The following is a 12,586-nucleotide window of genomic DNA, read 5'->3' on the forward strand; positions in this document are numbered from 1 at the left end:
ATCCATATGCCAAAAAGGAAATCTCAAGAGAAATAAAGAAATACTGTAAACTAAAATATATTGAATTGAAATAAAATGAAAATACAATATCAAAATGTGTGGGACACAGTTAAAGCAGTGAAGAGAGGGAAATATATAGCATTGAATGCATACGTTGGAAAAAAGGAAACATCTTAGATCAATAATTTAAGGTCACTGTCTCCTCCACTACAGCCTAGAAAAAGAAAAAGAAGCGCAAAGCATGCTGAAAGAAGAAAGAGAATAATAAAAATAGGAGCAGAAATCAGTTAAATAAAAAAAAAACATGAAACAGTAGGATAAATCAGTGAAAAAAAGAGCTGATTCTTTGAAAAGTTAAAACTAACAAACCTCTAGCATGCCTGACAATGATGAAAGGAAGACACAAGTTACCAATATTTAGGAATGAAGATACCACAGACACTACCAATGTCAAAATGATAATAATGAAATAATACCAACCGCTTTACACACAAAATTTTTACACCTTAGGTGAAACAAACTCAGTGCTGGAAAATCAGAACTTCCACAGCTCACCTAATTTGTGAATAGCCCTATCATTATTAAGGACATTACATTTGTAATGATTTCCTGTGACCCACTCTGGTAGAGAAAGGGAGATCACCTTTCCATTACTGGCAGGTGAGGGTAGGAATCCAAGTTCCCCCCTCACCCTCTGCTGACACCCCAGGGAAGAATGCTGAGTGGACACAGGAAAGAGGGCTACCCACTAGGCCTCCACTGAGGAGGTCTCTTGGCTGTAGCTGGGAAGGTAGGAGTTCCTAATCACTGTTCCTCACATGGTTCTCCAACAACATGATAGAGGGGTCTTGTTACTTCTGGAAAGAGTATAAGTTCTAGCTTCTTATTTTGCCTTCTCCAGCCTTACCCTGTCAAAGATGGTTGGGGTGCCTCAGTACCTAGGGCAGAAGACTAGGTTCCCCATTTGACCTTTGCTGTCGTGGGAAGGAGCGGGGCCACAGTTTTCTCCTGTGGTTTTGGGTAGAGCTGTGACTGTCTGAAAGTTTTTTGTCTCACTAGGCTACATTGTTTCTTGGCTAGAGAGAGCAGGCTTTTATTCGGGCTTTTTTGGCCTGAGCTAGTTGGTATTTGCAAATTGCTGGCTTTGAGGATATACGAGGCAAAAAGAAAATCCAGAGAACTCACCACTGTGCTGTTTCTTGGGTCCTGATTTCCCTAGTTGCTCTATCCTTTCTCCACTTTTCAGTGTCTTCTTGTGTCTGGTTTATATTTAATGTACATGATTTTAGTTGCAATTACTGGAAGGAGTGAGGAGAAAACATCTACTCCATCTTCTCCAAAGCAGAAGTTCATATAGGGATATATTTAATGGTTCTAAGTAAGCGTCTTTGCTGCAAGTATTTTCACCATGATCAGATCATTTTTACCCTGTAAGGCAATTTTTCCAAAAAAGATAAAAATAACTGGTTTCACTTCTCTATTGATACAGTACTCCCATTTTTATGTTATATAAATCTTAGCCAGTTCCCATAACGGTCTATACAATGGCACAGAGTTTTGAACCTACATTTCCCCTAGAACTTTGGAGCATCTATCAGTGGACATGTGACAAAATGCTAAGAACAAACAATGGTGTGGAAGGCTTTTACAACTCAATACAAAGCTCACTTAGAAATATGCATCCAAGTATTTGGAAATTGATGTATCTTTTAATGAAGGAAGACATTTTAGCAAAAAAAGAAAAAAATGAGATGCTGTACATGAAGATGAATCAACAAGCAGAAGAATGTATAACAGTATGAATGAGAAACTTTGACAAGTGCTTAGGTACAATCCAAAAAATAAAATCTATTATTTGTGCAGTATTTCCATGAGACTACACTATACATTTTAATGTATTCAAATATTTAGTATTTCGCCATAAAGTCTTTCAAATTTTGTCATTCATTTTTAATGCCTCATTATGTCCTTTTTAATGAATGTCCTTTTATTTTTCATGATTTTATCTTTTATGGCAAAATTGCTTTACAGCCAATCAGTTATGTTTCAAAGATGCTGGCAGCAAAGATGCTTACAGCAGAAATTCTGATTATGATGCTTAATATCATGCATGGTATTTTTTTTATCCATCTATTCAAGGTGATGTTATTTAATACGTATGAAGTAGTATATGCTAGGGACTATGGGAAAACTATGATGAAACAAATTTATTTCTTGTGCTTTTAAAATTTAGAATTATCTTCATTGGACCTCAGAGATAACCTCATTCAGTCATTTCATTTGGCAGACATGGAAAATGAAGCACACAGGTTAAGTATCTACTAAGTGAGCTATAACTAATTATTAGCAGAACTACCACTGATCCAAGAACTCTTTCTACTGGAAAGAGTGACCTTTACCTTAGAAATTCAATGCATCATTTGCATTTATTGGAATTAGAATAGTTTTCTTCTGTTATTTCGCAATATCTCAATAGAACTGTTATGGAGTGGGGAGATTTAGGTCCCTTGTAATGAGTTTCCTCATTAATTTGTGCAGATATATTTATGATGTAACTATATACAAACTTTTGCCCAAATATGGATTTAAAATTCAGGAAAACTCAATTTCTATCAACAGATATGTGCTTACCTATAATACCAAAAATACTATAATACTAAAAATATTAATGTAAAATACTGAAGCCATTCTGGGAAACTTTTAGGGCTCCTAGACATGTATCGTGTTTTTTATCCTGGATCAGTTCCAGAGGTGTAATGTTTGCCATTGTGAAATTGTCTTAGGTATCAAATTCTAAATTTAAAAGTCCTTTTAAATATAATTCCATTTGTAAAAAATGAATTTGAGTTACTCTGCATAATTCTCCTTGACCCCATAGATGCTCTAATACCTTTCATTAAGTAGACTCCAGGCATTACTCCTTTCTTCATCCCAGCTCCAGCTAAAGACAGCTGTTCTTCAAGCAACATTTTTATTAACTTATTTAAGAACTGGGACATATCTTATTACCCTATTTTCCATTCCTGTCCTATGCAGCTGTAGCTGGTACTTTTCATAACAGCCTCTACATATCAACCTCCTCCCCCATTTCACTCCATTTTTTTTCTTATTCCCTTTTACTTTCTTTTTTACATAAATTAAGGATGTGTGTGTGTGCATGCAAGAGCCTTTTCTCTCTTTATCTCCAGTACCCTATTACTTGAAAGTTTCAGGAATGTGCCTGTTGTTTTTGTGAGATTATAAGCTTCAGGGAAAAACCATTTATGAATGGTGTAAAAACTCTGAAATGTAAAATAAATGACTTTAAATGATAGCAAAATTTCATTAATAGCACTACATTTAGACTCAATTTAAAAATAACACAATGTGAATATAAAAAAGCTTTGAACAAATAGAAGGTTGTGCAAATTATTGTTAACTTCAACTTACTGAATTTCAAATATTACAAGTTTCATGATATATAAGAAAATAATTTTTGGTCAGAAAGCTATTTTATAAATATAAGGCATGCATAAATAGCAGCCCATATAGGATTAAACACTTTCAAAATTCAAGTAAAGAAATAATGCTTCTGAGTATATTAATGTCATCATTGCAATTTGAATGTTTACCACCTAGTATTCATTACAACCTCGAATAAATCACACATTAGTTCTGTGTTTGGACACTTTATTATGACAAATTATTACTTTAAAAACAATTTGCAACGTTAGTATTATTCCATATGGATCACAATAATGAAATCTATACCAATTAAAAGATACATTAAAAATCAGTAGCCTAATTTTCTAGTTTGTTAGTAATTAGATTAGTCTACTTTAGAAGGGATTTTTTGAAAGCCAAGATCCTGTTTGTAATTTTTAAAACGCAGCTACATTAATATTTGTTATGTAGGAGAAGTCTATTATTTTTAAAGTTTAGATCTAAACTTTAAAACTTTGTATTTAGGATGTTATTACAGAGAAATGGTTAACTGTAAAGACATGTGCCTTCAAAGCTGGATAGAATGTTAATCTCACAAGTACTATTTTTTTTTGTACTTTTTTTTATAGGAGTTTGATTTGCCAACATATAATATAATACCCAGTGCTCATTCCATCGAGTGCAGACATGGAAATGTGCCCGTCACCCAGTCACCCCCACCCCCTGCCCACCTCCCCTTCCGCTACCCCCTGTTTGTTTCCCAGAGTTAGGAGTCTCTCATGCTTTGTCACCCTCTCTGTTATTTCCCACTCATTTTCTCTCCTTTCCCCTATAATCCCTTTCACTATTTCTTATATTCCCCGTATGAGTGAAACCGTATAATGATTGTCCTTCTCTGATGGATTTACTTCACTCATCTCACAAGTACTATTAGGAATTTGCCTGAAGATTGAATAATTTCCAAAAGATAGTTGAAAGTATTTGTTGACTACTTGGGCTAATCTGTAAGGCTTCTTCTCTAGTATGGACATATGAAAAATACAAGAAAGCTCATCACCATTTTATTCTACTAACATCTAGATTTATAAAACATTAGCTAGAAGGTATTAGTGTCTAGTATTTTTAAATTCTACATAAATGTAATATGTAACTTACTTTGAATATTATTATTATACTTTTATGGGAAGGCTTTTTTTCTTTTCATGTGATTGTTTTCTTTTTTATGTTTTTTATTTGTGGGAAATTATTATGTATATAATGAAATGCACAGAACCTAAGTGTACAACTCAGTGGGTCTTCAGAAATGCATATCCCCATGAAACACCATTCAATAACATATAGAACATTTCCAACTCCCACTGAAAACTCCCTTGGACAGCCACTCTCCAAGGCAACACTGTCCTGATTACAGTCAGCAAAAGCTATGGCCAGTTGTTCTTGAGTTGTCTGTACTCTTGAATGTCTGGTCTGTTTCTTTCAGCATAATTGCGAACTCACGTTCTTGTTTCAGTTTTGTTTTGTTTTGTTTTTACTATTGAGTAATTTTCCATCATATGAATATTCCATTATTTGTGTGTCTGTTTTTCTGGATATGTAGGTTCTAAACTAAGTATGATGAATAAAACTGCTATAGATATTTTTGTTTAAATCTTTTCTTGTAGAATGACTGGGTCATAGTCTAGATGTATGTTTGTGTTCAAGAAACTGAAAGTTTTCTAAAGTGGTTGTCCTATTTTAAATATATACCTAACAGCAATATGTGAAAATTCTAATTCCTTCTCAGTCTCAGTATCAGCAGAATTTAGTGTTAACAGTCTTTATAATTTCAGACATTCTAGCTCATGTAAAGAATTTCTGTCTCATTATTTTTAAGTCTTATTTTCATATCAGTGATGATTAATGATGTTAAATCCTCTTTCTATGAGTTTGACTGTTTTAGATTCCGCACTTGATCTTTCTGTGTCTGGCTTAGTTCACTTAGCATAATGATTTTAAACCTTTCTTCTTTTCAAGTATAATCATTTATAGTGATGTCTCCTCCTGACAATTTTACATAAAAAATCTTGGCTTTTTACTTTCAGATAAAAATATTTTCTAATTTCCTTTGCAATTTATTCTTTGAGCTATGGTTACATAAACATGTTTAATTTCTAATTATTTGGGATTTTCTAGATATTCTCATGTCATAAATTTTTAATTTATTGTCATTGTCAGAGAATATATCCTTAAGACCTAATCTTTAAAAAATTGTTGAGAAATTCTCTATGGCTCAGCATATGATTTATAGTGTTGAATTTTTCTTCCATGAGCACTTGAAAATAATGTATATTCTTCAGTTGTTGGCCTTAATGTTTTCTCTATTAGTTCACGGTGTTTGCAGATATTTTGCATATCTATATTCTTACCACCTTCCAGCCTAATTATTCTATCAATTATTGAGAAAGGAATGTTAAATATCCCACAATGATTGTGGGTTCATCTGTTCCTTCTTTCAGTTCTGTCACTGTTTGGTTCATGTCCTTCAAAATTTGTTTTTTTAAAACATGTGCATATTTGTCTTCTATCTTCGGGAATACTCTTTGTCTTAAAAGTTCTTTTGTTTGATATCAATATAGGCACATGCTCTTTAGTTTATTGTTTGCATCATATATCTTTTTCTATCCTTACTTTTGAATTATTTGTATCGTATTTAAATTGTATGCCTGGTGACAGCAAAGTATGCCCATGTGGACAGCATCTAATTGGGCCTTTCATTTTTATTTTGACTGGCAATCTCTGCTTTTTAAATGGAGCATTTAACCCATTTATATTTAAAGTTATTATTAATTTTGTTGAATTTAGTTCTACTGTTTGTTATTTGTTTTGTCTTATCTCTTTTTTAGTTCCTCTCCTGTTTCTTTCTTGCCTTCCTTTAGGTTAATTGAATAATTTTAGCTATTTTAATTCATCTGTTGTATTTTTAGCTTCTTTGTCTTATTCTTTTTAGTGGTTGCTCAAGGGGATTACAATAGATTTTTTTACTTTGCCATAGCTACTTAATATCATACAACCTCACATAAAATATATGAAATTACAGGGGCACCTTGGTGACTCAATCGGTTAAGTGTCCCACTCTTGATTTTGGCTCAGCTCATAATCTCGGGGTTGTGAAATCAAGCCCCACGTTGGGCTCCATGCTGGGTATGGAGCCTGCTTAAGATTGTCTCTCTTCCTCACCCTCTCCTCCTCCCCTGCCCCCACTCTAAAAAAATTATGTACATATATATAACATATGTATGAAGTTGCAAAAGGACAGTTCCATGTATTTTGCCATACTTTGTGCTATTCATGTCATTCATTTGATATCCATATATTTTAAATAATTTACATATATGTACAATGTAAACTCCACAATTGTACTATTTTTACTTACAGAGTGAGTAGACATCTAAATAGAGAAAAGATCACATATCTTTTCTATGTAATTACTGGTTTTAGTGCTCTTTATTATGGTATCATTTCATCCAGTGCCATACATCTAGTGTCATTTCCCTTTAACTTTCTTAAGACTTTCTTCTAGTTCAGATTGGCTGACTTCAAATTCTCTCAAATTTCATTTACTTAAAAATAGATTTATTTTGCTTCCATTTATGAAAAAATTTTTCACTGGATATAAAATTCTGGATAGGTAATTTCCCTCTACTTTCCCCCCAAGTATTTTTCCCCTTAAAGACATCATTCTTTTGTCTGTGATACATGTTATTTTCTTCTGGCATTTCTCAGGATCCTTTATCTTTTCTTTAAGGCAGTTTGTCAATGATATGGCTAGTGTACTTTTTGTTGCATTTGCTTTGCTAAGGACTCAATTAACTTTTTGTATTGGTAAACTAATATTTTCCTGAAGTTTGAGAAATTTTTGGCCATTATTTTTTCAAATATTTTTCTTTCCTCTTCTATCCTATTTTGACACTTCAATTATAACCTCTTCATATTATCTTTTCAATTTCTGAGGCTTTATTAAATTGTTTCACTTTTTTTCCTATGTTCATCAGATTGGAGTTCTGTTGATGTTTTATCAAGTTTATTGACTATCTTCTGCCATTTTTACACTGGTGTTGTATAAATCCAGTGAATTTTTCATTTCAGATGTATCTTTAAGTTCTAGAATTTTTGTTTAGTTCTGTATTTAATTATCTCCATTTCTCTGCTGAAATTCCCTATTTGGTTTCTAATTATGATTGTGTTTTCTGTTAAGTCAAATTTAAAATATTTATATAGGGATCCCTGGGTGGCTTAATGGTTTGGCGCCTGCCTTTGGCCTGGGGTGCGATCCTGGAGTCCCGGGATTGAGTCCCGGGATTGAGTCCCACATTGGGCTCCCTGCATGGAGCCTGCTTCTCTCTCTGCCTCTCTCTCTCTCTATGTGTGTGTGTTTATCATAAATAAATAAATCTTTAAAAAAAGAAAATAAAAAATAAAATACTTATATCGTTTGAAATTCACTTTCTTCTAATTCATCCACCTGAATTATTCTGTGATCTCTTTCTATTGAGCACTTTTTCCTCCTGAGTGTGAGTCACATTTTCCCATCAGTAGTAATTTTCCTACTTGCCCAGTAATTTTTAAACTTATACTGGACATTATTGGTGATGTATTGCAGAAACTCTGGATTTTGCTATCTTGCTCTGAAGAGTGTTTGGTTTGTCTTCTAACAGACTATTAAATTACTGAGTGGTAATTTTGTGAATGTGTGGTTTTGATTTCTCCATTATTTACAGAAGAAATCCTTAACCTGGAGGTGTGGAGTAAAGTCAAATGTATGGCCATTTAGGATTTTAATACAAGGCCTGTGCCACCTACCAATCCCTTAATTTAGTGGAATTGAAACTCCAAATTCTGTCTCCTTTGCACTGGGAAGCAACAAAAATTTCTACTCAGTTTTGCATCTGTATCTTTCCACTGTGTTCCTCAGTGTGTCCTTCATACATGTACAATTAAAAGATTAGCCAAGGATTTTAGACCCAGAATTTAGGTCTAACCCCTCTTTGGCTCCCTCCTTCTCCAGCTACATTGGCAATCTCATATGCCATTCCATAATACCTCAAGCCAAAACCTGATTGTATGTTTCTTTTTTTCCTCCAGGATGTGTAGTTGTTATCTGCAGGAGAATTAGTCTGATAAAAAACTATTGCTATACCATCAGAACAGATCATCAACCTTACTACTTTTGGGCATTGGAATATTTTGATATGAATTTTCAGCTGCTTCTGCAAAATTATTTTTTGCATGATTCTGACACCTCTAGTCATACTGAACACTTTTATATAAAATAGCCTTACTGAATTTTTTGTGATAGGCACACAGAAAGGTGGTTTATGCTGCTATAACATACATGACTCTAAAATAAACAGTGTATATTTTCATTCTTAAAAGTATTTTGGCAATCGGGATTTTTCTGTTGGTTACTTTATTTCACAGAGTCCCTAATTTCACCCCATCCTTTCACCCTTTCTCTTTATTGATTGTTTCTCTTTCCATCTCTCCTTTTGTTTTCTCTCTCTCCCTCTGTGTGTGTGTGTGTGTGTGTGTGCGCACATCCACATGTGGGTGTTACAGAATCCTAGAAAACTCCAAATTCTTCTCTTTCTTTTATAAAGCTTTCCCCAAACTTTAGAACTAGGACCCCTTTTTATATATTTTAATCTATCAAGGTTTTCTGTACAGCTACAATCTTAGAAAATAGGAATGGTTTCAGGTAGCATTGCATTACAGTCAGCATTGGTGACACTTTTTCATCAATCAACATTTGGTAGAGCATTGGCGATGTTTACTTCTTGAAATCTGTGCACGCATCCATTCATTCATTTGTTTACTTATTCCTTTATTTGTTAAACAAATATTTCTCAAGTATCAATATATGCCAGACATTATTGGCTGAGTTTTTTTATTATTTATTTTTCCCATTCTGCTTCACTGCCCATTAACTACTAACTTGACAGAGGCTAAGTTTTTCATCATCTACTGTTGTGATACTATATATACAAATACTACCCTTAAATGTTAATTCACTCTTATGATTTCCAAGCTTATATATGTTTATTTATCCCAAATTGGCTTTTCTTGACCTCTTAGGCTAACCAAATATTCTCCTCCTACGATATCTCTATTCATGTTAACAAGATATGAAACTAATATGTCATTTAGTCATATCCATTCTCAAGCAAATTCCCACAAACCAATATATCTTTCTCATTTCTTCATTAGTGTCTATGATTCAATTTCATCTCCAGGTGTTATAGGGTTGTACTTAATAAACAACTAACTCTGCTATGTAATTACTACCCTAAGAACTACTTCTGATAAACGATTTCAAATCAAAGTTGTCACTTTTGATGGACATTTTTGTGAGATGGCTTAGGTATATAGAGATGTCAAACTACTGACTTTATAAAACAAATCAACTCATTTTCCCTCCCAACAGAAAATATATAGTCCATTTTCTTTGCAGCGTTCTCTAAAAACAAAACAAAATAAAAGTTTTAGTGAGATATTTTTATAAATAAGTTATATGTTCATCAATACTTGATTTAAGCACTAATATTATTATAGCTGTGGTCCATAGAGTTTTGGGTCCTATATTATCCATTTATACATGCATTAGGATAGACACTTTAAAAATGTTTAGGAAATTTTGTCCTGCATATAGATACTTTCCCAGTTCTTTTTCATTCAAGTGGAATATTTAAGATGACTTTATCTGGCGCACCAATAAAAGAGTGTGTCAACCCAAATTCCCAGTTTCATACTACCACCTAAAATCATTTTTATATAACATATTTTGATAAATTCTAGCCCAGTTACTCCAAAATCTATCTCTATATTAAACTAGACTGCTAGAGGGAAGAATGTCTGAACTGAATAATTAGAATCTCTGAAGAAATAGTTTTGCAAAAACATGTTTGATAGTTATTCTGTTCACTCACATTGAGAGACATTGTAAGAAAGAGCCAAGTTAAAGATACTTAGCATTTACTATGTAAGGATGTTGTTGAGGATATTGTTCATTAAATTACATGACAACCTGTTTATTTGATGGGTTTTTTTTTTTTTGCGAGAGAAATACATCTTTCATCTCAGAACCAGAGATAATTTCATTTTCTTGTTATTTGTCTTTATTTACAATCACAAAAGATTTAAAGTCTTGAGTTTTTCCTTTGTATTATTTTCTGTAACATAGAGCTGAGTCATAGCCTACCTCTAGGAAGTATACAGTGTACATTATATCTATTGACCCAATTTCTGGGTTCATTCCATATTTTACTCCTATATCCTTTCTGCCCAGTAAATAAGCACATTCTGCTGACATTCTTTGCCTTTTTACAGAACTCTATTTCCTAATTATTCCTGTTATTTTAATCTGCATTGCACTGCATATATACAACATCTAACCAGTTTCTATCAAATTCTACTTTTCCTAATAACTAGCTACATGGAGGCTCAAGCTTTTCTTTAAGTTTATACTTTACCAGTTAATCTCTGTTGATTGTTCTCTATTGCCTAATAGAGTTTACGTAATCACCTAAACTCACCTCTTAAACTTTCAGTGCCTTTCAATAATACACTTGATGGCCTCCTCTTTTTTTCTTATTACTTCATTAAACCTTCTTTTCTCCAGTCTAGTATACTTTCCAGATCTTGACAATTTGTAGTTAGTTATATCTCTCTCATACTTAATGTACTTAAACATCTTTTTTTCCACGTATCTACTGATTCCTAATTGTTCCTTCAAATTATAGCCTCCAGATATTCTCTTTCTTTGAAACATTTCTTTAAGCATCACCTATTTGTGGTGGTTTCTATTGGCTTAATTACTTTTCAGATATATATGAAAATCAGCTTATTCCACAAGACTTATAATGACTTGCCTACACTGTTCAATGTGAATGATCAGTAAATGTTATTAATTAAATTCAAATTAGTGCAAAATTGATATCTGCTATGCTGAAATTGTTTTTTTGCACTCAACTTTGTAGGAATTTCTATTTTTATATTGACTCATGTTAGTATTGATAAACTGTGATTTTTATTTGTATATGCTCAGATCATATATTAGTACCTTGTGTTTCTAAAAGGATTGTAGATTATTTAAAACTAGTAGAGGCAAAATATTCTTAATAAACTTGGAAACATTATGTTGGTACTTTTTAAAGGTTCATATATATAAATTATAAATATAAATGTTCAGGCATCTGTTTTGTTTGAAAGAAAGTACATCTGTGGTTGAAGATAAAAATATATAGTCATAAAGAAAGAGTTAAAGAAATTTGGTCTTCCATGTTAGTATGCTTAATCAGGTCAGTGAGAAGTTAATACAAACCACCGTAAGAATCCGATCATGGGATGTTGGCAACTTCTAATAATTGATATTCGAAGTTTAGAGAATAATTACACTTCATACACACTTTCATCTTCTATGTGGAACCTACTAAATAGTCACTAAAAACTGACAAGCACTTAAACCTAAAACAAATTTCACTTATATAGTTCTACAGGCTTGCATTTCAACTATGATGAAAGTATTTTACAGATAAGAATAATTTACAAATAAAAATGTAATTTACGGAATACCTTGCCAGTGAATGTTGATCGCTTCATCACAGTTCAGTCATGTTTAGAAAATCTAAGCAAGCTGTGTGATTACTCCAGGAAGCATGGAATGATGTGTTCAAATTAGTACCATCTGTGGATAGAAAAAAATTGAGGTTTTTAGTCATTCTTAAAGAATGGAAATCTGATTCTCCATGCTAAAATGAGTGTAATCCTTTTTGTATCTGTAATTCAATAGGGCAGTTGCTTTGAAATAGTCTAGTTCAAAACACAGTTCATCAAAAGAGAAGATACTGCATATAAATGCTGGTCTTTTTGAATGCCACTGAGGTATCTTTGTTTTAAAAAATTGTGTATGAGTTATGCTAATATATTTGGCTTCAGATTAGATTTATTTCTGGTTTATCTTTCTAAATACATTGGATTGGAAAATGTGGACAAAATTTTGTACCACTTGAAAACCAAAGGACTGTTTCAATGAACCATAATTTATTCATATAGTCAATACTTATTGTGTGCCCATATGTGCCAGACACTGTGTATCTGTGCAGGGTCCATCATTATGCCTGTCACATTG

General features: G+C 32.8%; 1 protein-coding gene and 1 long non-coding RNA gene across 2 annotated transcripts in view; one reads left to right on the forward strand and one right to left on the reverse strand.

Moving 5' to 3' along the window:
- The window catches only part of PTPRQ (protein tyrosine phosphatase receptor type Q), a 246,833-nt gene that overhangs the window by 140,893 nt on the left and 93,354 nt on the right, over positions 1-12,586 (forward strand).
- LOC119869330 overlaps positions 1-12,586 on the reverse strand; it is a 67,451-nt gene that overhangs the window by 45,397 nt on the left and 9,468 nt on the right. The window contains exon 2 of the long non-coding RNA XR_005370406.1: positions 12,031-12,142. This is a non-coding gene — a long non-coding RNA (uncharacterized LOC119869330). The remainder of the gene's footprint in view (positions 1-12,030; positions 12,143-12,586) is intronic.

The sequence above is a fragment of the Canis lupus genome, chromosome 15 (assembly GCF_011100685.1).
Source record: "Canis lupus familiaris isolate Mischka breed German Shepherd chromosome 15, alternate assembly UU_Cfam_GSD_1.0, whole genome shotgun sequence".
In the NCBI taxonomy this organism is placed as follows: Eukaryota; Metazoa; Chordata; class Mammalia; order Carnivora; family Canidae; genus Canis; species Canis lupus.